The sequence below is a fragment of the Antechinus flavipes genome, chromosome 1 (assembly GCF_016432865.1).
Source record: "Antechinus flavipes isolate AdamAnt ecotype Samford, QLD, Australia chromosome 1, AdamAnt_v2, whole genome shotgun sequence".
Lineage (NCBI taxonomy): Eukaryota > Metazoa > Chordata > Mammalia > Dasyuromorphia > Dasyuridae > Antechinus > Antechinus flavipes.
In genome coordinates, this window is record NC_067398.1 from 124,855,710 (window position 1) to 124,879,171 (window position 23,462).

Here is a 23,462-nt window from a genome sequence, read left to right on the forward strand (position 1 = left end):
CAAATAATTCTTTTTTTTTTTTTTAATAGCCTTTTATTTATAGGTTATATGTATGGGTAACTTTACAGCACTGACAATTGCCAAACCTCTTGTTCCAATTTTTCCCCTCCTTCCCCCCACTCCCTTCCTCAGATGACAGGATGACCAGTAGATGTTAAATATATTAAAATATAAATTAGATACACAATAAGTATACATGACCAAACTTTTATTTTGCTGTACAAAAAGAATCGGACTCTGAAATATTGTACAATTAGCCTGTGAAGGAACTCAAAAATGCAGGTGTGCAAAAATATAGGGAGTGGGAATTCAATGTAATGTTTCTTAGTCATCCCCCAGAATTCTTTCACTGGGGATAGCTGGTTCAGTTCTCCATTGGAACTGATTTGGTTCATCTCATTGCTGAGGATGGCCAGGTCCATCAGAATTGTTCATCATATAGTATTGTTGTTGAAGTTGATTGATCTCCTGGCCCTGAAAAGCAAATAATTCAAAGTCAATTCATTTTATCAAGAAAGAAGAGTCAGGAAAAGGACATCATTCCCTAAGCCTCTCCCATATCCACACTGGTGTCAGGATGGTGCTAACTCCACACACAAAAAGAGAATTTACCTGACTAGTTAACTCCAAAAATATGTGAGCTTAGAATACTTAATACCTAGTGATTGGCCAAGACCTGGCTTTGGAAATAATGAACTCATTTCTTGGCTCCTGAAACAGTTCCCCTAACCACTTGAACTTTATAAACACCATGTGAGAAAAACTTCTGGGTAGTGTTTGACTTGTAAAAATTTATATTTGCAAACACAGATAGTTGGGAGAGTTTGAACTTCCTTTCTAGCAAATTAAATTAATATTAGTGTTATTTTCCCTAAAATTGACTCATAGCATGAGTATGTTTTCTAGGCTGACTCATCTTCTTTTGGAAGACCAGAATATGTAATAGAGGGTCAATGACCCAATGCAGTCCTAATGTACCACCTTTCATTGACTTCTCATTAATCATACTCCCTCTCTTTCCTCTATCCTATGGTCTAATTATGTCAATAAACCTAATAATGCACAGACTCATTTAGGGATATCCAAGGTTCAACTGACATTGTCAATAGCTTTGAAAGAGTCACACAGTATGTCCCAGAGATGATTTAAGATAAAAATGGGGGAAAGAGGCATAAGAAGGTATTAAAAAACCTTACCACTTGTACAATCTTGTCTAAGGTACTCCATGTTTGATTCCCTACAAAAAAAATTATGAAGACTACTTAGATATTCCTCAGAAACCAGATTACAAGAATATTATATTTTTTTTTTAAAAAATTAATCTGATTTCTACTGTCCTGACTACTCAAAAATCTTCATTTATAAAAATCCCTAAACCTTTACTTTAAATTTAATTGAAATTATCACCACCTTTTGCACAGGCTTTATTTGAAAAAGATAATTTTGTAGTATCATAGTAGATCAAAGGTTATAAAGGACCTTAAAAGTCATCCCAATTTCTTCAGGTGTTTTTTTTTTTTTCCAATTTTAGTCCCTTTTATGAAAAACAGTCATTTCTAACTTTTTGTAAATTATGATCCCTTTTGAGAGATTATTGAAAGTCTTGGACTTCTTTTATAAGAATTACATTTTAAAAGAATAAAATAAAATTCAAAGTATTACAAAGAAGAGTGAACAGTAAAAATATACTATTCTCCCATCCAAGTACACAGACCCTCTAAAATATGCCAAGAGATCTCTTAGGTGATCTAGTTAACTCCAAAAATATGTGGAGTTTGGTTATTTACCAAATAACCAAAATAACTTCACTACCACTAACACCAGAATAGCTAGAGATAATAGTGGATAGAATATCAGAGCTGGCTTTAGGAAGACTTATCTTCATGGATTCAAATCCAGCCTGAGATACTTATTAGATTATCACCCTGGGTAATTCCTTGCCCTGCTTGCCACTGTATCCTCATCTGTAAAATGACCTGGAGAAGAAAATGGCAAACTGTTCAATAACTCTGCTGAGAAAATCCAAATGAGGTAATGAAGAGTCAGACATGGATGAGATGATTGAATAACAATAAAACACCTCCTCTTTTAAAATGAGCAAAATGAACTTCCACATAAATGTATCTATAAAAAATCAAATCATTTTTAGCTTTTAGCACTCAATTTGTTTCTTTGTTGGGGGAAAATGCTTCATACATATAGCAAAAGATATAAAATATAACCATGAATCAGGAAACCTTGGTCCCAGTCTTAACTCCACTACTAACTAGTTATGTGACTTTGCAGAAATTCAAATCCCGCCTTGGACTAACAATGTTTCATTTCTCTTCAGGCTGTTTTAGACTTTTTCCATTATATCTCAGTGTCTAGGCCTGTAGGATCCCTTTGTTTCCCTAACCCACCTCCTTTTCAGTTTCCTTTTATATTTTGTTTTACCCAATTGGAATTTAAGTTTCTTGAGAGAAGGTATTTGATATGTTCTCTGTTATATTCTGTAAGTGACAGGAATGTTTAGGCAATCAAATTCACTTGAATACTCAGGCAAATTAATAATACAGCTCATTTCTTAATCTAGAATCTTCCCTGGAAGCTTTCTTTCTCACAGACCAGTGACCACAAACTGCTCGTCAAATTGCTTTTCTCATAAATACAGCTGATCAAAACTAGATCGAAGAAAAATTATACTCAAGACCATTTTACAAGTGTTTCCTATGAAAATGCTAAAGAAAATAGGCTTTTGCCATCTTAATCTCATAGTCATTAATGAAATACTTTTAAGACAAAATGATTCTATAACATTACTTATAAATATATTTTTGAAATTGTAAATTTTTTCTTTCTGTTGCTCCTGCATTAGGAAAGTAGGTGGAAGAGAGGAGGGAAAATAGTTGTTAAAAGGGAATAAAGTAATGTAGTGCATAGAGACCTGTGTTTAGTATAGGGCAATGTTAAAATTTTACTTAAGCACTTATCTGCTGTGTGACTTTGGACAGGTTCCTTAAACTTTCTATGATTGTTTCCTCATTTTTAAAAGGAAAGGATTGAACTAAGTGTATTTGTAGGCTCCTTTCTGGCTCTGTTTCTGATGGTCTGAATGAGAAGAAAAAAATAAAGGTGATATTTTTTCCTAAAATTTTCTAAAACCATATAAAATATCAAAAGTATCCTAAAGTTTGGGAGACATGAATAGAGATGGCTATAACTGTATTAAACTATCTCATTGGAGCAAAATGGGAGGTGACAATAAGATACTCATATAGAATAACACTTTTTTCCAAACTGAATTGTGACCCTCAGTTTCCCTACAATTTACAAATTGGAGAGTGTATAGGTGTCCTCTAACGCTAAATTCCTATTATTTTGTGTCTGTGAACAAATTATGTTAAAATCTTTAGTGTTTCCAACTACCTCATCTTATAGCAGCCAGCCCTAGGAAAGGCAGATTCTTCCCCAAAGTCCATCTCAAAGGGCATTTCTAATAACTAAAGAGTCAGCTTCATTTGCTTTATTTTTCTAGTGCTTGGATTTTCTTGAAAATCACAGGGCAGAACTGCCAGTTATCACAGCACGGTAAAAGGCCACTGCCCCTTGACTGGCCAACTCAGAGCAGCACCAATCCTTATAAAATGTCTTAAGGGAGGTTTGCTTATTTTCCACTTTGTCGGTATGTGATTTACACTGGCCAGAAGCCAAATTGATCCAACTCATTCATTTGGCCTAAGGCTGCTGGCCAAATACCATTTCTGGATTACAGGTCTATCAACCATCTAGGAAGAGGTGGACTGTGTTTATTCTTGCCTTTGGGGAAGCTGTTTTCCTACCCTCAAATAATACTTGCTTTTTCAATAATGATACCAACTCTCATGACTCTGAACTGGGTAGCATGAATACTCTCCACCCAATAGACTAGAACCAAGTAGTATACTCCAATTTAGGCTTATTTTCTTTTCTGGGTAGCTTTCAATGCATGAAAGAGTGGGGAATTTTCACATCTTCCTTTGATTTACTTTTTACCACATGAATAAAATACAAACTGCTAATGAACTTTAACTTAAAAACCAACTGATTAAGATTTCATTAAAAAAATTATTAAATTCATCTCATATGGTATCACTGGACTGTAGTCTAAATCTAAAACACAATGTTATCTTGTCTCCAGAATATCCATTGATAGATCACTAATGAAGAACAAGGAAGAAATGAGGCACTCTGGCTTCTGGTAACAAACTCAGTCTATTTTCCTTGTACAATTTGATAGCTCTGCCAATTAGCCATCTAGGTCTTCTCTGCATTTGAAAAGGAAGGTTGGGTAGTTTCATTACCTTGTACACACAACTCTGCAGGTAATAAAGTTTTACCTCCTTTGGCAGTGTGTAACTAGGCAGTTTTCAGGAAGGTCATAAATAACCTGACCACAGTCAAAGGAGAAAACATAGCCATAAAATTCCTGTTATCTCACATGATCCAGACAAATTGCTTAATTTTGCAAATTAACTAAGGGAGGGGGAGAGAGAGAGAACAGGAGGAAGAGAAATAGAATGGAAGAGTGAAAGAGAAGGATAGTGAAGGAAGAAATAAGAAAAATGCCCCAAGTTCTTTGTCATAATTACCTAAAGAAGCATCAAAATCTTTGTAATAACAATAAGGAGAATTGATTTCTGTTCAGTCATTTCAGATGCTTGGTCTGAATCCCTTTGGGGTTTTCTTGGCCAAGATAACTGGAGTGTTTTGCCATTTCCTTCTGCAAATCATTTGACAGATGAAAAACTGAGACAAATAGAGTTAAGGGACTTGTCCATTGTCACACAGCTGGAGGCCATATTTGAACTGAGATGGATGTCTTCCTGACTACACACCTGATGGTCTGTGCACTATGGCACCAACTAGTTTCCTGATAACTATTAAATGGTGTTTTATTCACATAAGTTCTGAATAACATATTCCATCTAGTAGACTAAAATGGAGTTGGTTTCCCAATAATTGTATTCCTTTCAGTATAAAAAACATAAATGAATGGGATGTTTTGTAGAAATTAGCAGGGAAGAAATATTAGAAGAAATTGTTGAAAATTATCTCTAGCATTGAACTTTAGTGGCTGACACAAAACAGGCAGATAATATAAAAGTTTCTTGAGTAATTGACTAAAGTATTCACTCTTTGATTTAATCTAAATTGTTAACAAGAAACCAGTAGCACTGTGTTATCCTTTTAGAACTTGAGGTAGTTTTTTTGTTCAAAAATACTATGATTAATTCCTCCCCACCCCACTTTTTTCTCTATTACACCCCCATGAGATTTCAAGTCAATTAATTTACTCATTCAATAAACATTTATTAAACACCTACTATGTTCCAGGCTAAAGACTAATGATACAAGAGAAGACAAAAAGATAGCCTTCATTTTTAATGAGAGAGACAACATGAAAACACATAAATACAAAAGGATTATGTAAGGATAAATTCAAAATAATCAAAAGAGATGGCACCAGAATTAGAGTAATTAGGAAATGTTTTTTTTTTTCTATTTTAGAATGTGGGGTTTTAGCTGGAACTTGAAGGAAGTTAAGGAGTCAGAGATATGGACAAGGTATGATAGAAAGTCAGTGAAAATGCCTGGATCCAAGGTATGGAGAATTTTGTTTGATTAACAGCAAAGATGCCAGTATCACTAGATCACAAAGTGAGGAGAATATATCATGGTAAAAAAAAAAAGAGTGAAAAGTACAGGAGGAAGGCATTTGTTGGGGAAAGACATGACATGAAAGTCTTTGAATGCTAAATAGAGAATATTTTATTTGATCCTGGAGATGATAGAGAACTACTAGAAAAAAGGAAGAATCACATTTTTTTAAACAATATCAATTTTCAGTATTGATCCAATAAATTTTGAACTGTTCACTTAGGATATACTATTCAATAATGTAGATCAACACTCATTCATGCCAGCATATCCTATTTAACTTTTAATCTGCAATTAGGGGCCAGCCAGTGTGCTGAGAGCCTTCATCAAGTTCTTGTGACATTGTGTGAGAAAAAATGGAGCTTGTGACTTATTGCCCCTCATTCTAAGTGACCAGTCTAAATTTTTGCAGTCACACATTTCTGTGATGAATATACAAACATATAGACAAACTTATCTATATTTTGGTGACAATTTTTATGTTATTTATACCATGTGGCATTTGTCTTCAGGCATACCAAAATAATATACAATTGCATGAATATTAATATATCCCATTATATATAAACTGTGATAAAGGCTAAATGCCCAGAGTGTGATGGCAAATGTTTAATAACTAGCCTTTGAAAAAAATGTTTTAAGTTTAAACTGCATTATCTATATTTTCACTATCACTTTTCTAAGTCTAGACAAAAAAAAAAAAAAAAACAATAATAAATCAAAACTTGATTTGAATTGTTTGCCAATTTCCAAGGTATAAATTCTCACACTAAAAGTTTAGCAACCAGCTCTGGAGAGACAACATAAGAAGATTCCACCATTCCTTCTCTCCTTGCTTATCTACACAATGTCAAATAGTAATACTAATTAATTGAATTAAAGGACTCAACATGTTCTATTTCACAGTGTGTCTGCTGTCAAGTGGATATTTTCCACATCATTTTGGAATTTCTCATGTACTTGCATACAAAATAAAATGTTCTTTCCATGTAACTATTGAAGAAGGTAAACTAATTGATGCAGGCTGAAATCCCTGTGAGAATTTTCATTTCTTAATAAAAGAAAAATAGATTTGTCTTAGATGAAAGGAAAAGCAAATTAAGTGATATTCAAAAATCAAAAATAAATGAAGCAAAATTCAGTGATCCTTGGAATCCACTGTTAAAGTAAACATTCAAATTTAATAACATAGAGCAGATATTGAAAAAATATAATGGAAAACTATTAAAACTCCTCTTCTGTAACACCACCATCCTGATGCTTCTCAAAGCCACTTGCTAATGCCTTCTCCCTAATTTACTTTGTATGTGTTTTATTTGTTTGTCTATGCCCTTGGAGACAAAGATTGTTTCACTATTATATTTTATATTTCCAGAATCTAATATATTACCTAGTCCTTAAAAAAAGCTCATTAGTTGGTTGTTTGAATGATTGATTGCATGAATGAATGAATGTATGATACCTTCTCCCTAAAGAAGGTTTGAGATTGAAAGATGAATTTAGTAGAAATTACTTCCCCAAAAGCATTAAGATAACTTTTAGGCAGCTTCCCTAGACAGTTATACCTAATTAGCATAATTCATGACCTGTGCTTAGGCTTCTTTTAGATATTAATAATTATGACAATCAGGGATGCGCTATTAATATAATTAAACACATTTGGTTCCATTTTAATTGGATTTGGGAACAATAGTATATAAACTATTTAACTTATAGATTGGAAAAAAATCACATTCAAGGCAATATTTGAAATTATGACTTCAAACATTAATTTAATAAGCCTTTATTGAGTTCTTATAAATAAAGTACTATTCCAAGTTTCAGAACTAATGAGCATTATCCAAAAGCTTCAATTCTCTAAATACCTGCATTAATACCTATTCATAAGATATTTTACATATGCAAGGCACTGTTTATCTTTTACCCTTCATCTATGGATATTGTAAACCCTTTTTATCACTTCTGACATTGATTCTAAACTTGGAAGACTTCATTTTTTTTTTATCCATAAAGTGAGTGTGTTGTATATCCTTTAATTTTCCTAGAATTATTTGATTCTATTCAGTTAGTTTTTGGAATCTAGGGAACAACTGCTTTCTCACTCCTTCAATGATGCTCCATCTCTTTATCTCAGTTATTTCCCTTGAAATTTGATGACTCAAGCTTCTACAATTTTTCATCTCTTTTTTCTGCATTTCCTTTTTTAAAAGACAAATGCAAATCTGACCCCATCAATTCCTGTGAGATGATCTCCAGTTGAACATTCTATAGGGCTTTTCAAGAACTAACCTAATTTGTTCTGCATATCTTGAAATCATTGGTAAAATAATGCAAACCAAGATCTGACAATTTCTACCATGCTAAAAAACTTCAGAGTAAGAACTTAGAGGTTGATAGCCATTAGGCTGAACACTTACTGATTGATTCTTCAATCACTGAAACATCAGAAAAAGAGAAAAACAAGAAATGATACTCAATCTTGTGTGTCCCACTACTCCTATTGCACTGATTGTAGGCATATAATATAAAGTAGAAGAAAATACTAAGTAGGACAGTTGAATTCTCTATAAACATAATTTAGCTGTTGATATTCTAAATGTGATACTTGTTTAATAACCAATGACTGAATATAATTCTGCAGAATTGAATCTTGTCAATTTTGACCTTCTTACTTTAATGCAGAAGAGAAAAGGAAGATTCTCAGAGGGTCTTCTCAGAGAGCAAATAAAGGAGAGAGGGAGTTAGCATTATTATAATTCCATAGGAAACAAAAGGTTATTTTATTCAGTACTTGGTCATCTCTTATTATCATGCTTATGGTAAGCAAACACAGAAAGATCACCATGAAAGTAATTCTTAACTGATATTGACAGTATCATGTGAGTATCAGTTACAGTCATGTAAAGAAAAAGAGAAATTATATGAAGATCTCATTGAGTATTGACCATGGAAGTTGTAAGATCAATACTTGTGGGAAACAATGTGACAACAAGAATCTCAATAAAAATAGAAAACGTTATTTTATCCAAGCAATAGAGGCAATAAATGAAGTAGAATATAATTCTAAAAGCAAGGTGAGGGTTTGATGATATTCTTTTTGAGTGGGATAGCTATATAGAGATCTCCAAGCATCAAGAGGATTTGATCTGGGTAGAAGCTTTACTGAGGTAGGCCAGACAAGCACTTTTTAATATGCAATTGGGTTATTTGTTCAAGGATCAAACCTAGCAATTAAATATTTCAAAAAAGATTTCATCCAATGAATTAACAAAAAATGGTTTAGCACAATGTTTTTATTACATTAAATAATAAGGGTAGTCTAGTGACTGGGTTCAAACAGATATAACTTCATGTCTGAAATTTTGAGAGACCTATCTTCAAAATGTGTCTTTATGTAAATAAAATTGTTTAAAAAAATTTTTTTGGCTTAAAACCCTCCATTTTAAGTCAGTAAATAATGGAATAATCAGTAATTTTAATACAAAGGGGTGCTTGGGGAAGAACTTTGAAAAATATCATTGAAAAATAATATTTCACTGTGAGAAAAATCGGTGGCTTATTGACTACAAAGAAACCTACCAAACATCTTGACTACTTTCATGGAAAAATAATTTGAAGTTGAAATAAAGAATATGGTGAGTCTCAATTAACAAAACCCAAAAAATGAAATTGGCTATATTTTAATAGAAGAAAAATTATCCATTACTGAGGTAGGAGTTGTTTCAAAATTGGCTAATTCTCTAGAATTGGATCATCAATATGCTAAAACAAACATCAAAATTAATTTAAATTTATAAGGAAATGGAAAAATATATAGTGTGCCACCAAAATAGTTCTAACTAGAAAAAAGTTTTAACAGTTACTATTGCTGAAAATTGAGAAATGGATGAGAAAAAAGACATCAAGAAAGAGTATAATAATTTCTTGCAGGAAAAGTTAACCAACATGAAACCAACTTGCTCAAAGAAAAGGCCAAAAGAGGCTTGCATCCAGCAAACTTTTTTTCCTACTTGGCTACCATCTAATTTTACCTTCTTGGCAATCAAAGATATAGAAGCTATTTAGAATAAAAAGCCTTTTAGCAAACTCATGAAGACAAATGGCAGAATGTTATGGGTAGCTACTTCTTAGAAGTATTAGAAGTAGTAGAGAGAAAAATATGAATTTAAAGAAATTTTGCAAAAGAACTAATGAAAGGGAGATATCCAAAGGACATACTTAAATATCTAAGGATGAGAGTATAAAGAACACAATAAAGAGTTGACAGTGAAAATTGTATATAAAAATAAAATTTCATAATGAACTGTTTTCTCCATCAAGAATGGTAGAATCAATCTAGTTGATCTCTAATACCATATTTCTAGTTATTCTTCATGAGGAAGTAGAAATGTTACTGAAGAAAGCAAAGAACAGAAGAGCAGCAAGTATAAATTGATATCTAAACATATTTAGGGACTAATATCCCAGGTATCTGAAAAAGAACAAAGAAATTTTCAGACATTATCAAAAGTGAATGCTAATGATTATTATCCATACAAATTTTTGTGAGAATAATCTACTAATCTACCCATATTTTGAGACTAATCTTTTAGAAAATATGAAAAGAGAATGGCTTTCACAGATATTTCCTGATATAAATCATCATTTTAATTACACTTGCATGAAATACATAGATGATTTCTATGGAAGATATAGTGCTTAGTTATTATATATATATATCATAAATAAACTTTTGTTTTAGTGGAGCAAAATGCTACCTTACATGATTTCTTCTAACAAGGTATTAAAATCATAAAAAATTCTTTAAAAAATGTAACAATGACAATAACTTTGTCAACTCTTTGATTATTATGATCAAGCAAGGCATGGTACAAAGAGTAGCATTCACCAAAGATATTCACTACTCGAGGGAAAAAGACTCGCATGTGTAAACATGTTTATTAGCCCTTTATGGTATATGAATATAATAGAATGTTATTGCTCTATAAGAAATGATGAACAGGTTGATTTCAGAAAAATACAAAGAGACTTATATGAACTGATTAGGCTAAGTGAAGTGAGCAGAACCGAGAGAACATTATACACAGCAACAACAAGATTATGTGATAATCAACTGTGATGGATATGGCTCTTTTCAACAATGAAGTGACATAAGGCAATTCCAATAGACTTGTGATGGAAAGAGTCATCCACATCCAGATCAGTCTCTAACTATGGAGACTGAATGTGGATCAAAGCATAGTGTTTTCACCTTTTTGTTGTTTGCTTGTTTTTTCTTGTATTTTTCCCCTTTTGATCTAATTTTTCTTGTGCAAGATAATGAATATAGAAACATGTTTGGAAGAATTGCATATATTTAACCTATATTGGACTGCTTGTTCTCTAATGAAGGAAGCAGGGAGAAAAATTTGTAATATAAGGTTTTGCACAGGTAAATGTTGAAAACCATCTTTATGTGTATTTGGAAAAATAAAACACCATTAAAGAAAATAAAAAGAAGTGGAGTAGTCTCATGAAAGAGTTCTACCAGAATCCAAATTCCCTATACATGATAAGATACTTAAGATATCCATATTTGTGGTTGACATTGTACAAATTATTATATTAAATCCTGGACCACTCAAGAAATTCTTATGTCTACAATTGTTTAAATAATTTAGTCTGTCTATGAAGGAAAGAAGTAAATTCATGGAGAATGTCAGCTTTCCATATTATAAGCAAAATTGTAGAAAACTCATGGCAGCTAGGTGGCATAGTAGATAGAATGCTGGACCTGGAATCAGGAAGACTGAATTTAAAATACTAGCTATGTGAAGTTGGATTTGAATCTAGGTCTTCCCAATTCAGCTGTCCAGGATTATAATTATGAGAGTTGGTCTGAAAGCAAGACCAGTGATCTGGCAGGATATTATCATTCCCTAGAGCTTAGTAGGGATTTGTCAGTGATTGCTTTTGGTAGTGGTAAAGAAGGTGAGTCCCTTCTTCAAAGGGATTTTTCTCCTCAATGATGACTTCAAGATAAACTAGTCGTAAGAATGGTGAGCTGTAAGCATTGCTTTTCCTAGAGCTCTTGGATTCATAGTTCTCATCTGTCTCAATGAGGATTTGAGAGAAGGTAGCATCTTATTACTTCCCAGATCAAATAAAACTCCACTAATTGACTTTCAGGACCTTCTCAACTCTGACCATTTTCATTGGCTATCTGCCATGTCTAAAGCACTGTCCCTCCTCATTTCTTTCTCCTAGTTTCTCCAGCTTCCTCTAAGAATCAGGTAAAATGCCCCTCTTAACATTAAGCTTTTTCCAGTCCTTCTTAATTTTGGTGCTTTTCCTCAGAGATGATCCTCTATCTATCCTGTATAAATTTTATTTATAGATAGTTTTTTGAATGTTCTTTCTTTTATAAGACTGCGAACTCCTTGAAAACAGACAGTATTTTTGCCTTTCTTTGTATCACCAGTCATCAGCACATAGTGGGTGCTTAATAAATACTATTTAACTGACTTATTGGCCATAGTTTAAATCACTAGGTATATTTGGCCATAAATCTCTTTTTGAGGATACCTTACAAATATATTCTAAAGCATAAAATTAAAGAGATATGCACAAGGAAATATAGGAAAGTCATGAGATAAGTTTGAGAGATAATGTGGTAGCTCAAGTGTTCCTTTGGTATCCAAATAATGTCAAAAGAAACTTTAAAGGCTCCTAGGGTGTTGGGTATATTTCTCACATTCAATAACTGGAAGGACAAGAATGATTTGAGCACAAACAAATGGGTTTTGAAATGTACCACTGAAGATGGCTCCCATTTTCATAAAACCAGATTCACTGGAATATTAAAGCAAAAGAAAACAGAGATTAAATTTAAACAGATTTCTTTCCAAGAAACTAAAAATAAATTTATAAGTGAAATTAAAACAAAACCTTCAAAAATTCCCCTTTATAAAAGGATTAGAAATATTGTCAAACAATTATATCATTTCCTTAGGCAATCAATAAATTTTACTTTAGTCTGACCCTGAATATCATGGTAGAGTGGAAAGGACATAATTGAGAAAATAGAGATGAGTTCTAAGCCTTATTTTGTTAACTAATTCTATAAGCTTTCCAAAACACCAGACCTCTTCAGGACTACTTCTTCATCTTTAGAATGAGAAAGATTAGTCCATGAGTTTATCCCAATTCTCAACTATGTGGAACAAAAAATATTTGTCTTTGAAGTGAACACCTTCCACTTTTTATATATTTTATTTCCATATTTTTGTCAGTTTTGTGTTCTTTATATTCTTTTCTACCTCATCTACTGCCACTAAGGCCCCAGAATCCTTAAAATATGCCTATTTTCCCTGTCACCCAGTCTGATTATTTTAGTCACACGCAGTAGTCAGGCTAGTTCTATATGTAGAAGGAAATAGATGTCTAAAAGGAGTGACATACTCAAGATACAGTACCTCAATAACTGTGAATTTTTTAAGACATTCATCCAGCTCTTTCAAATCGATTTTTGTCTTTTAGATAACTTAGTCAATTATATTTTAATTTTAACTCCAGTCTAATATGAATTTGAGCAACAAAATGGTACAATGAATAGAGATCTTGGCCTGGAGTCAAGAAGATCTGAATTCAAATCTGTTTGCAGATAGATCTTTTGCCTTCATTTTTATTTCCAGTGCTTAGCTCAATGTGTCATACATAGGAGGTGCTTAATAAGTGCTTTATCAACTCAATGGAATTTTTATTCACATAATAAACACTTAATAAATACTAAATATCATCTGTTTATTATAAAACATCTGATTCTCAATTATAACAGTCTGAGAATATAGGAATAAAAATCCAAAAAAAATTACACAAAGTCACAAAAGGTCAAGTGAGAAGTTCTTGTTTTATAAGGGTCTGGGGAAAATATTTCAACTCTTTTCCAATGCACTGTTGGTCTCAATGTTTGGCAAATTATTGAATGTTTTCTTTAATTTTAATTTTAAAAATGGTATTAAGAGAGATAATGTGACCCTGTGGAATTTCTGTGGCATTGAAAGAAAAGAACTTGGAATCTTTTCTTTAACCTCCCTGACTTATCTTTGACTTTAGAGAAATCTGTTTCATTTTATTCTATTTGAAATTATAGCACACACCTTGTTTTCCAGAAGGCAGCAGTGATTAACTCCATCCATTTTAAAAAGAAAATAAATAAGGATGTTATATTGCACATGCCAAGTGTTAATACCACATTATGTCATTATTCTTAAATCAATCCACATTTTGACCTTTAAGTAAAATTTTTCTTCTTTGAAGTCTTTGAAAAATCTGGCTCTATAACTTGAGACTATTGAAAATTTCACACAAACTTCTCTGAAGATTTTTAGTTCCATGCAATGTCATATGATATACATGCTTTTTCTTTGATGAGACTATTCTTTGAAGAAAAAGATTTCATTTTTATTTAGATAAGTAAAACACAGGTGATGACTTTATTACTTCATTTAGGATTCAACCAGTCAGGGTGTCTAATCCTTTTAGATAATGTGATCAATTTTTAAAATGCCAGAGTATTCCATCTCTGAACTTGCTATTTTATTTTAGAGAATATGTACTCATTTTATTCTGCTAATGCACAAGATATTAAGCAGATGCAGCAGCATCTGCCTCTTAGACATTTTTTCAGTGAACTTAGTTCCATTTTGGCACAGATGCCCTGCCACTCCCTTCCTTGTTTTTTGATTTGAAAAAGTCCTTGAGATCCCTTTCCCCACATATCAATTAATTAATATGGAAATTTCTAATTTTCAGCATGGCTTATCTCTTTTCTCTGCCCAATTGCCAAAACACAGTATGAATATTTGCCACAAAAACATACAATCTGTTTGTCAATTTATCTCATTAATGAATGTAGTATAATAACATTCATTTTTTGAAAGACATCGCTTTTGGTCTGCTGTCAAAGCATTTTGAGGAAACTATGAACAATCCTAAATTCAAGTATCTTAAATACTTGGTATTACCCATTGCTAGGTAGTTTCAGTTTCTACTATTGGTTAAGTAAATTCAAATTCAATCAGCATTCAGCTAATTACAAACCTGGGCTTGTTTATAATATAGAAACAAATTTTATATGTGTATGTGCATGTATGCAGATGTGTAAGTATTGTATATATGTCTATACACACATCTATGTACATGTATATATGTATAAAATAATAAATGAGATTGCTATTTTTAAAAATTCTCAAACACATAACCAAACATTACTTGGGAATCTTATACCTTTACCCAACTTAAACTGAAAAAATAAGAGGATCTCATTGCTGGAAGTTCCTGTTCCCCAGAAGCTACGACAAGAAGTACTGTCATTTAGGAAAAGCAATTGTGTGGTACACACATATGTGGAATTAATTAGAGTCAGGAAGATCTGAATTTGAACCTTGTCTCAGATTATTACTAGCAGTGACCAAATACTGAACTTCTCTGAATCTGTCTCCTTATTTTTAAAATGGAGATAGTAATAGCACTTGGTTCACAGGGTTGTTGGTGGGATCATGTGAAATAATATACATAAAGTATTTTGTAAACCATAACATTTTACATAAAATTAGCTATTATTTTGCATAAAAGGCTCAGTTTATATTCACTGAACCACTATAAAATAGTCAATGCTTTAGTGTGTATTACACTAAATAACACACAAACTTAACTAAAAGGCAATAGGTAGAAATAATATATCTTTATTCCAGTGATTAGATATATGGATTCCACTGAATAACTAATTCAGCATTTATATAAATCTAGTTACTAATCAGATTTCCAAGTCTCCTTTCCTGGGAAACATTTTCACATTCTGTTTAATAGACATCCACAGGCTCCTTGTATTTGGAATCCAAATTACCCTCTCCAGGTCTCACTAACCAAGATTAATTGATACAAATCAGATTCAATAAAGGATTTCCTGCCAGGTTTAGTTTTCACTAATTTCATTTGAGCAGAACTTTAATAAAAGTTGAAGCTAATGGTACTTACATTTTAGTTTCTTGCATCCTGGTACCAACTCATTGCAGTTTTTGCAGACATCTTTTCCAGGAAACTACCATTCTAGATGAGAAACCTGAATAACTACATCTCATGCTTTAACTCAGTTCTATTTATTGATGTATTGGGGTTGAAGCCTCATTGTATAGAACTCCTATGAAGGAAGCCCTTTTCATTGTTTCAGATTAGTAACTCATCTGTGACTCAAAGTCTTTTTTTGTTCCTTTCTTGACTCTTGTACTTGAATATCAAAATTTCTCTGGTCTTTTTATCTGAAATGACTGAAAATCCTCTTTTTCATTGAATATACATATTTTCCCTTGAAAAATAATGCTCAATTTTGCTGGGTAGTTGAATATTGGTCATAATACAAGCTTCTTTATGATCCCAAATTTCATGTTCCAGGCCCTCTAATTCTTTAATGTGGAAGCAATTAGCTTCTGGGTAATCCTGATTATGGCCACTCAGTGTCTGAATTGTTTCTTTCTGGCTGTTTGTAGTATTTTCACCTTGACCTGATAATTTTGGAATTTACCTATATTTCTTGGGAGTTTTCATTTGGGATGCTCTTTCAGAAAGTGATTGATGGATTCTTCCAACAACTGTTTTACCTTCTGATTCTAGACAATCAGGACAGTTTTCTTTGATCACTTCTTGAAGGATGTTATGTTTTCTCAGATCTATTTTCCAGGTCAGTTATTTTCCAATAGCATATTTTATATTTTCTTCTATTTTTAAAAAATTTTCTTTGACTGAGTTTGATGTTTTATAGTCATTGGTTGCATTTGTCCAATTCTAAGTTTTTTTTTTTTATTAAAGGTTTTTAATTTTTAAAAGATATGCATGGATAATTTTTCAATATTAACTCTTACAAAACCTTGTGTTCCAATTTTCCTACATTTCACCCTTTTTCTCCCCCCTCTCCTAGATAGCAAGTAATCCAATATATGTTAAACATGGTAAAAGTATATGTTAAGTTCAATACTTGTACACATATTTGTACAATTATCTTGCTGCGCAAAAAAATCAAATGAAAAAGGAAAAAAAGAGAAAAAAATAAAATGCAAGCAAACAACAAAAAGAGTGACAATTCTGTGTTGTGATCCACACTCAGTTTCCACTGTTCTCTCTCTGGGTATAGATGGCTCTCTTCATCACAAGGTCATGGGAAATGGTTTGAATGATGTCATTGTTGAGAAGTGCCATGTTCATCAGAATTGATCATTGTATAATCTTTCTGTTGCCATGTACCATGATCTTCTGGTTCTCCTGTCACTTGCCATCAGTTCATGTAAGTCTCTTCAGATCTATTTGAAATCATCCTGCTGATCATTTCTTATTGAACAATAATATTCACATAGCATAACTTATTCAGCTATCCCCCAATTGATGGGCAGCCACTCAGTTTCCAGTTTCTTGCCACTACAAAAAAAAAATGCCATAAACATTGTTACACATGTCTGTCCCTTTTTCTCCTTTAAGATCTCTTTGGGATATAAGCCCAGTAGAAACACTGCTGGACCAACGGGTATGCACAGTTTGATAGTCTTTTGGGCATAATTCCAAATTGATATCCAAAATGGTTGGATCAGTTCACAACTCCCCCAACAATGTATTAGTGTCCCAGTTTTCTTTTAACATTCATCACTGTCCTTTCCTGTCATCTTAGCCAATCTGAGAGGTGTGTAGTGGTATCTCAGAGTTGTCCCAATTTGGATTTTTCTTTAGATTTTTCTAACTCAATAATGATTTAGAGTACTTTTTCATATGACCAAATGTGTGTTTAATTTCTTCATCTGAAAATTTTCTGTTCATATCCTTTGACCCGTTATCAATTGAAGAGTGGCTTGAAATATAAACTATCTCTATATAGTTTAGAAATGAGGCCTTTATCAGAAGCTTTGAATGTGATAATGTTTTCCCAATTTATTGCTTCCCTTCAAATCTTGTCTGCATTAGTTATGTTTGTAGAAAAACTTTTTAACTTAATATAATCAAAATTATCTAATTTTTGTTCAATAATAATTTCCAGTTCTTCTTTGGTCACAAATTCATTCTTTGTTCACAGATCTGAGAGGTAAACTGTATTTTGTTGTTCTAATTTTTTTTATAATTATCACTTTTTATGTCTAAATCATTTTCAGAATTCCATATTTATTATGGATTTTTAATGTATTCTTTTTCTAGCTTCTTCAGTTGCAAGCCCAATTCAATGATCTGCTCTTTCTCCGTTTTATGCAAATAAGATCTAGAGATATAAAATTTCCTTTAATAACCACTTTACATCCCACAAATTTTTATATGTTGTCTCATTGTTGTCATTCTCTTGGATTAAATTATTGGTTGTGCCTATGATTTATTGTTTCACCCACTCATTCTTAAGGATTAGATTATTTAGTTTCCAATTAATGTTTGGTCTATTTTCTCCCAGCTTTTTATTGCATTATGATCTGAGGAAGATTAATTTATTATTTCTGCCTTTCTGCATTTGATTTTGAGGTTTTATGCCCAAATATATGGTCAATTTCTGTATATGTTCCATGTACCACTAAGAAAATGATATGTTCCTTTCTGTTTCCATTCAATTTTCTCCAAATGTCTATCATCCCTAACTTTTCCAGGATTCTATTTACCTCCTTAACTTCTTTCTTATTTATTTTGTAGTTTGATCTATCTAGTTTGAGAGAGCAAGGTTGAAATCCCCCATTATTATAGTTTTGCTGTATGAATCTTCTTGCAGCTCTCTTAACTTCTCCTTTAGAAATTTGGCTGCTATACTACTTGGTGCATATATGTCTAGTATTGATATTACTTCATTATCTGTGATACCTTTAAGCAAGATGTAGTTCTTTTTATCTTTTTAAATTAGATCTATTTTTGCTTTTGCTTGACTTAAGATCAGGATTGCTACCCCTGCTTTTTTTTAATCTCAGTTGAAGCATAATAAATTCTGCTTCAGGCTTTTACCTTTACTCTAAATGTATCATTCTGCTTTAAATGAATTTGTTGTAAACAACAAATTGTACAATTTTGGCTTTTTAATTCAGTCTACTACCTGCTTCCATTTTATGGGAGAGTTCACCCCATTCACATTCCCAAATAGAATTATTATCTCTGTATTTCTTCACATTTTGTTTACCCCCGTTACATTTTTTTTCTTCCCTTTCCTACTTTCTCTCCTCCTCAGTATTTTGTCACTGATAACTCTCTCCCTCAAATAGCCCTCCCCTTTTACAGTCCCCCTCTTTTTAAACCTTTCCCCTTATACTTCTCTTTTCCCTTCTATTATCCTCCTCCTTTTTTCCCTCTTCCCCTCATACTTTCCTATGGGATGAAGCACGCTTATCTGTGAAGCTAAATGTGTCTGATAATCTCTCTCTGAGCTAAATCTGATGAGAATAAGATTTTCACAATGCTCATCCTCCTCCCATCTTTCACTCAATTGTAATAGGTGTTTTTTGCCTCCTCATGAGATGTACTTTACCCCATTTTGACTCTGTTTTCCTTTTATTTCAATAGAACCACTGTTCCTCCTCTAATTTCTTTTTTTAAAATCATTACAATAGAATCAAATTATACCTACATCCTCTAAGTATATTCATAACAGAGATTCACATCTCAAGAGTTAAACATATTGTCTTCCCATACATGGATGTATTTTTAACTTTTAAAAGAAAGTTATTTTTTTTCTTTGTTTTTTAGTTTTTTATGCTTCTCTTGAGTTCTATATTTGAAGATCAAATTTTCTATTCATCTCTGGTCTTTTCATCAGACATATAGGAAATTCATCTGTTTCATTGAATGTCCATCTTTTTCCCTGAAAGATGATGCTCAGTTTTGCTGGATAATTGATTCTTGACTGTAATCCAGATTCCTTTGCCTTTCAGAATCATAGTCCATGCTCTTCAATCTTTTAAAATGGAAGCTGCTAGATCCTGGGTAATCCTGATTGTGGCTCCTCGATATTTGGATTGTTTCCTTTTAGGGGTTTGCAATATTTTCTCCTTGATTTAATAATTCTAAAATTTAGTTATGATGTTCCTTGGAGTTTTTATTTTGGGATCTCTTTCAGGAGGTAAATTCTTTCAATGATTATATTACTTTCTGGTTCTAGGCACCCCCAGCACTTTTCTTGATGATTTCCTGAAAGATGATGTCTAGGTTCTTTTTTTTCATCATGGTTTTTAAAAAGTCCAATAATTCTTAGATTGTCTCTCCTAAATCTATTTTCCAGGTCAGTTGTTTTTTCAATAAGGTATTTTATATTTTCTTCTATTTTTTTTCATTTTTTTTGTTTTGTTTGACTGATTCTTGATCTCCTTGATTCATTCATTTAGAGGTTTAATCTGTTGTTGGTTTGAGATAATGTTGGAGGAGGTCACAGAAAGTTGTATCTGCTTTCTGCCATCTTGGCTCCACCACCCAATTCTGTTTTAATAAATTATTTTCTTCAAATAATTTTTTAAATCTCTTTTTCCATTTGTGCAATTTATTTTTAAAGGAATTGCTTTGTTCAATAGATTTTTTCCATTTTACCAGTTTTATTTTTTAAGACATTGTTTCATTCAGTATATTTTTCCATTTCTTCAAATCTATTTTTAAAGAGTTGAGGGTTTTTTCAGTCAATTTTTGTCCTTTTTCCATGCTGTTGACTTTTTCCCATAACTCTCCTGTATAAATTTCATTTATTTTCCAAAATTTTCTTCTCTCTTTCTCCACTTGGTTTTTACCAAAGTCCTTTTTGAAGTTTTGCAAGAAAATTTTTGAGTTTCAAATTAATTCACATCCCTCTTTGAGGCTTTACAAGTAGGTATTTTGTCATTATTGTTCCCTTCTGGATTTGTGTTCTTATCTTCTCTATCACATACCTTTCCATGGTTAGGGCTCTTTTTGGATTTTTTGCTCATTTTCAAAAGTGAAGTTCTGCTCCTTGAGTACAAAAGAGATTGTCCCAAGGTTCTTTTGTGAGGGGACAGGTGTCTCTCACTGACTTTCTGTGCTGGGCCTGTAGATGTTACTGACTTTCCATTACATTGAGTTGGCCTAAGTCCTGTCTGTTGTGCTGTAGTTTGGGGGAGGGAAGCTTGCAATTTGCCTTCTGCTCTCAGATTGGAGGTTTTATAGTTGGCCTGCTGAGGTACTAGCATGCTGAGCCAGTATGAAGGGATCTCTACTGCTGGTTTGTACTTTGGCTAAGACACTCTCCCTAAATTCCCCTCTCTGTGCTTGTTCTGGGTCATACTGTGTAACCTTTATGCCCAAGTGAGACAGACCTTTTCTAGGTCCTTCCAAGATATCTTAAGCTGTAGTGTTGTTTCACTCTGAATTTCTGTGGCTTCTGTCACTCCAGAATCCATTTAGAAGCAAGATTCAACATTGTTTCTCAGAGAAACTGTGGATTTCTCAAGCAAGTGTAAATCTGGGATTTGGAAAATGTGATCTGTAATATTCTCTTTTCTAGAATATAATCATTCTCTGGGAGCAGATTTCTTGTGGGGCTTCTGGAGGCAGCCTTAGTTTCAGTTCAGTGTAATAATCACCTTAAATGCAGCCAGCTGTTAAAATCCAATCCTTTATTGTCTCTTCCAAAATAGCCCGGTTAGCTTTCCTTGGTTTGGAGAGCTCTTGTTGCTAGTCCTTTGCATCTGCCAGCTTCAGCCTCCACCTCCCTCTGAATCCAAAATCTCCAACCAGCACAATGGTGGAATATAAAATGGATCTGACTCCTCCTCCGAGAGAGTGGGCTTGTGGGAGCTGTGAGTTATGAATCTCATCCACTGACTTGCGAATCTCTCAGAAGTCTCTAGTTGGCTTGTGGGATCTCCTTATATATGATCTCTTAAAGGTGTGAACTCTAAAGGTGTGAATGTGTGAGCTAATATGTGAACTCTCCCAAAGGTGTGAACTCCAAAGGTGTGAACCAAATATATAAGCATTGTTTCTATCAATTCCAGTGACTTAGCACCTTGTTTCAAGTTCTGGCCCATAACAGTGATCAGTCCAAGATATTTGTGCTCTCTATAATACAGTTGGAATGTTTGACAGTTTAGGTAGGAAAAGGACCTCGGTGACTGGTATCTTATCCTGCCAGGTGACCTGCAGAATCTTCCTAAGACAATTCTAATAGAAGCAATTCATTTTCCTGGCACAGCAATGGTATACTGTTCAGGTATCACAGACATACAACAATGAGGTCAGCATAAAGGCTCTGTAAATCTTCCTTTTGGCTATTAGTCTAATACTTCTCCTCTTCCACACTTTCCTTTCAGAATTTTCTAAACACTGAGCTAGTTCTGGTAATGCAACATGTACATAGTTAGAGAAAGTACATATGGACTATTTATGTCCATTCTCTGTCATAGAATTTCAAGCTCATATTGGTCTTATCAGCCACAGTAGGATACACTATAACTCAACTCTAACATTATGTCATTTTGGTACTCTTCAAGAATGAAGGACAACAACCTCATTCAAAAAACCTTATAAAGATATATGCATCTCTTCTTTCTTTCATGAAGGACAGAGTGTACTTTACTAATGTCCAAAATGTCTAAATTTCTCTTCAAAAGGGACAACTCAACCTTATCAGCATGTTGGTTTTGTGAGGCTTGTGACAGTGAAAATAGTATATTGACAAATTAATTGTAAAACTTATGTCTACTTTCAAAAGTCAGTAACAACTGACTTTATTTCAATTTTAGTGAGAGAATTTTATTCTGAACTTATACCAAAATGGACAGTTTCAAGTGAAAACCAATTTTTAAAGAAATTTGTTCACATCAAACCAAAGATTAATACAAAATATGACAATTAGGAGCTTACGTTTCATTGTTCTGGGAGAGAGAAGACAGGATTTTTCTTAGTCAAAGCTGTTAAAAACAAAAAAGCTGTTATAGGATGACATCATCCTATAACCAAATAGTTGCTGATGTTATCCTAAAAAATGCAAAACTTTTTTATCTTTTGGTGAGAAAAAAAGATGCTTGAAAGATATAATTAAAATGTCTCTTAGTTATCAAGATTGTGATTTTATTGCTATTAATCCTAACACTTCAATCCTCGGTAAAAATGGTATCAGAAAAATGTCCAAGTCGCTCCAGGGTATACTAACAAATAAAAACTAACACTTCAGGAAGAGGATATATGAATAACATAGTTTTTAAAGTTTAATCAAAAGTATTTCCATTTTCTGGATCACTATCTTAGGTCTAGAGAACCAACAAAACATAAACCAAACTCAGTTTTATAGTATTTTTTTTTACTTTCCAAGATATTAATGTTTATATTGAAATTTAATAATTGTTTTTCCTGGACCAATTTGAGTTACCTCCAGCATACCTCTGGCAAAGTTGTATCCTATAAACTTCAACTGTAAAATTGCAAAAGAAATGAATTATGCTTTGGAAATTTTAGTAATTATAGTTGAATGCAAAAGCAGAAGACATGAAGATAGAAAGCATATACAGGAATAAAACATCATGGACTTAGATAAGAAAATATAAATATTTATAGATCTCACTTACCATCTGTGCCACTTCAACTAACCCAAGAAAGTTCTTTGATTTGTGACTGGTTCAAATTGTAGGAATTTCCCACAACAATGACTAATCTTCACAACCCTGTAAGAAGTGACATAAATTGATTCTGCTTAGGCAACCCATGGAAAGAAGAATGCAGGATTAAATAATCTGGCAGGCAAGAGGTATATCCCATGTAACATACAAAACAAGTCTAGACAGCAGTAAAATAAAAAAAAA

The 23,462-nt window shown here is 32.8% G+C and overlaps 1 long non-coding RNA gene across 1 annotated transcript; it reads right to left on the bottom strand.

The window, feature by feature from the left end:
• LOC127549796 (uncharacterized) lies at positions 1 to 23,322 on the bottom strand. Its single transcript, XR_007950723.1, has 3 exons — positions 23,229 to 23,322; positions 1,197 to 1,237; positions 1 to 474 (listed from the first exon to the last, which is right to left on the bottom strand). It is a non-coding gene; the product is annotated as an uncharacterized LOC127549796 (long non-coding RNA).
• Between the last annotated feature and the right edge of the window lie 140 nt (positions 23,323 to 23,462).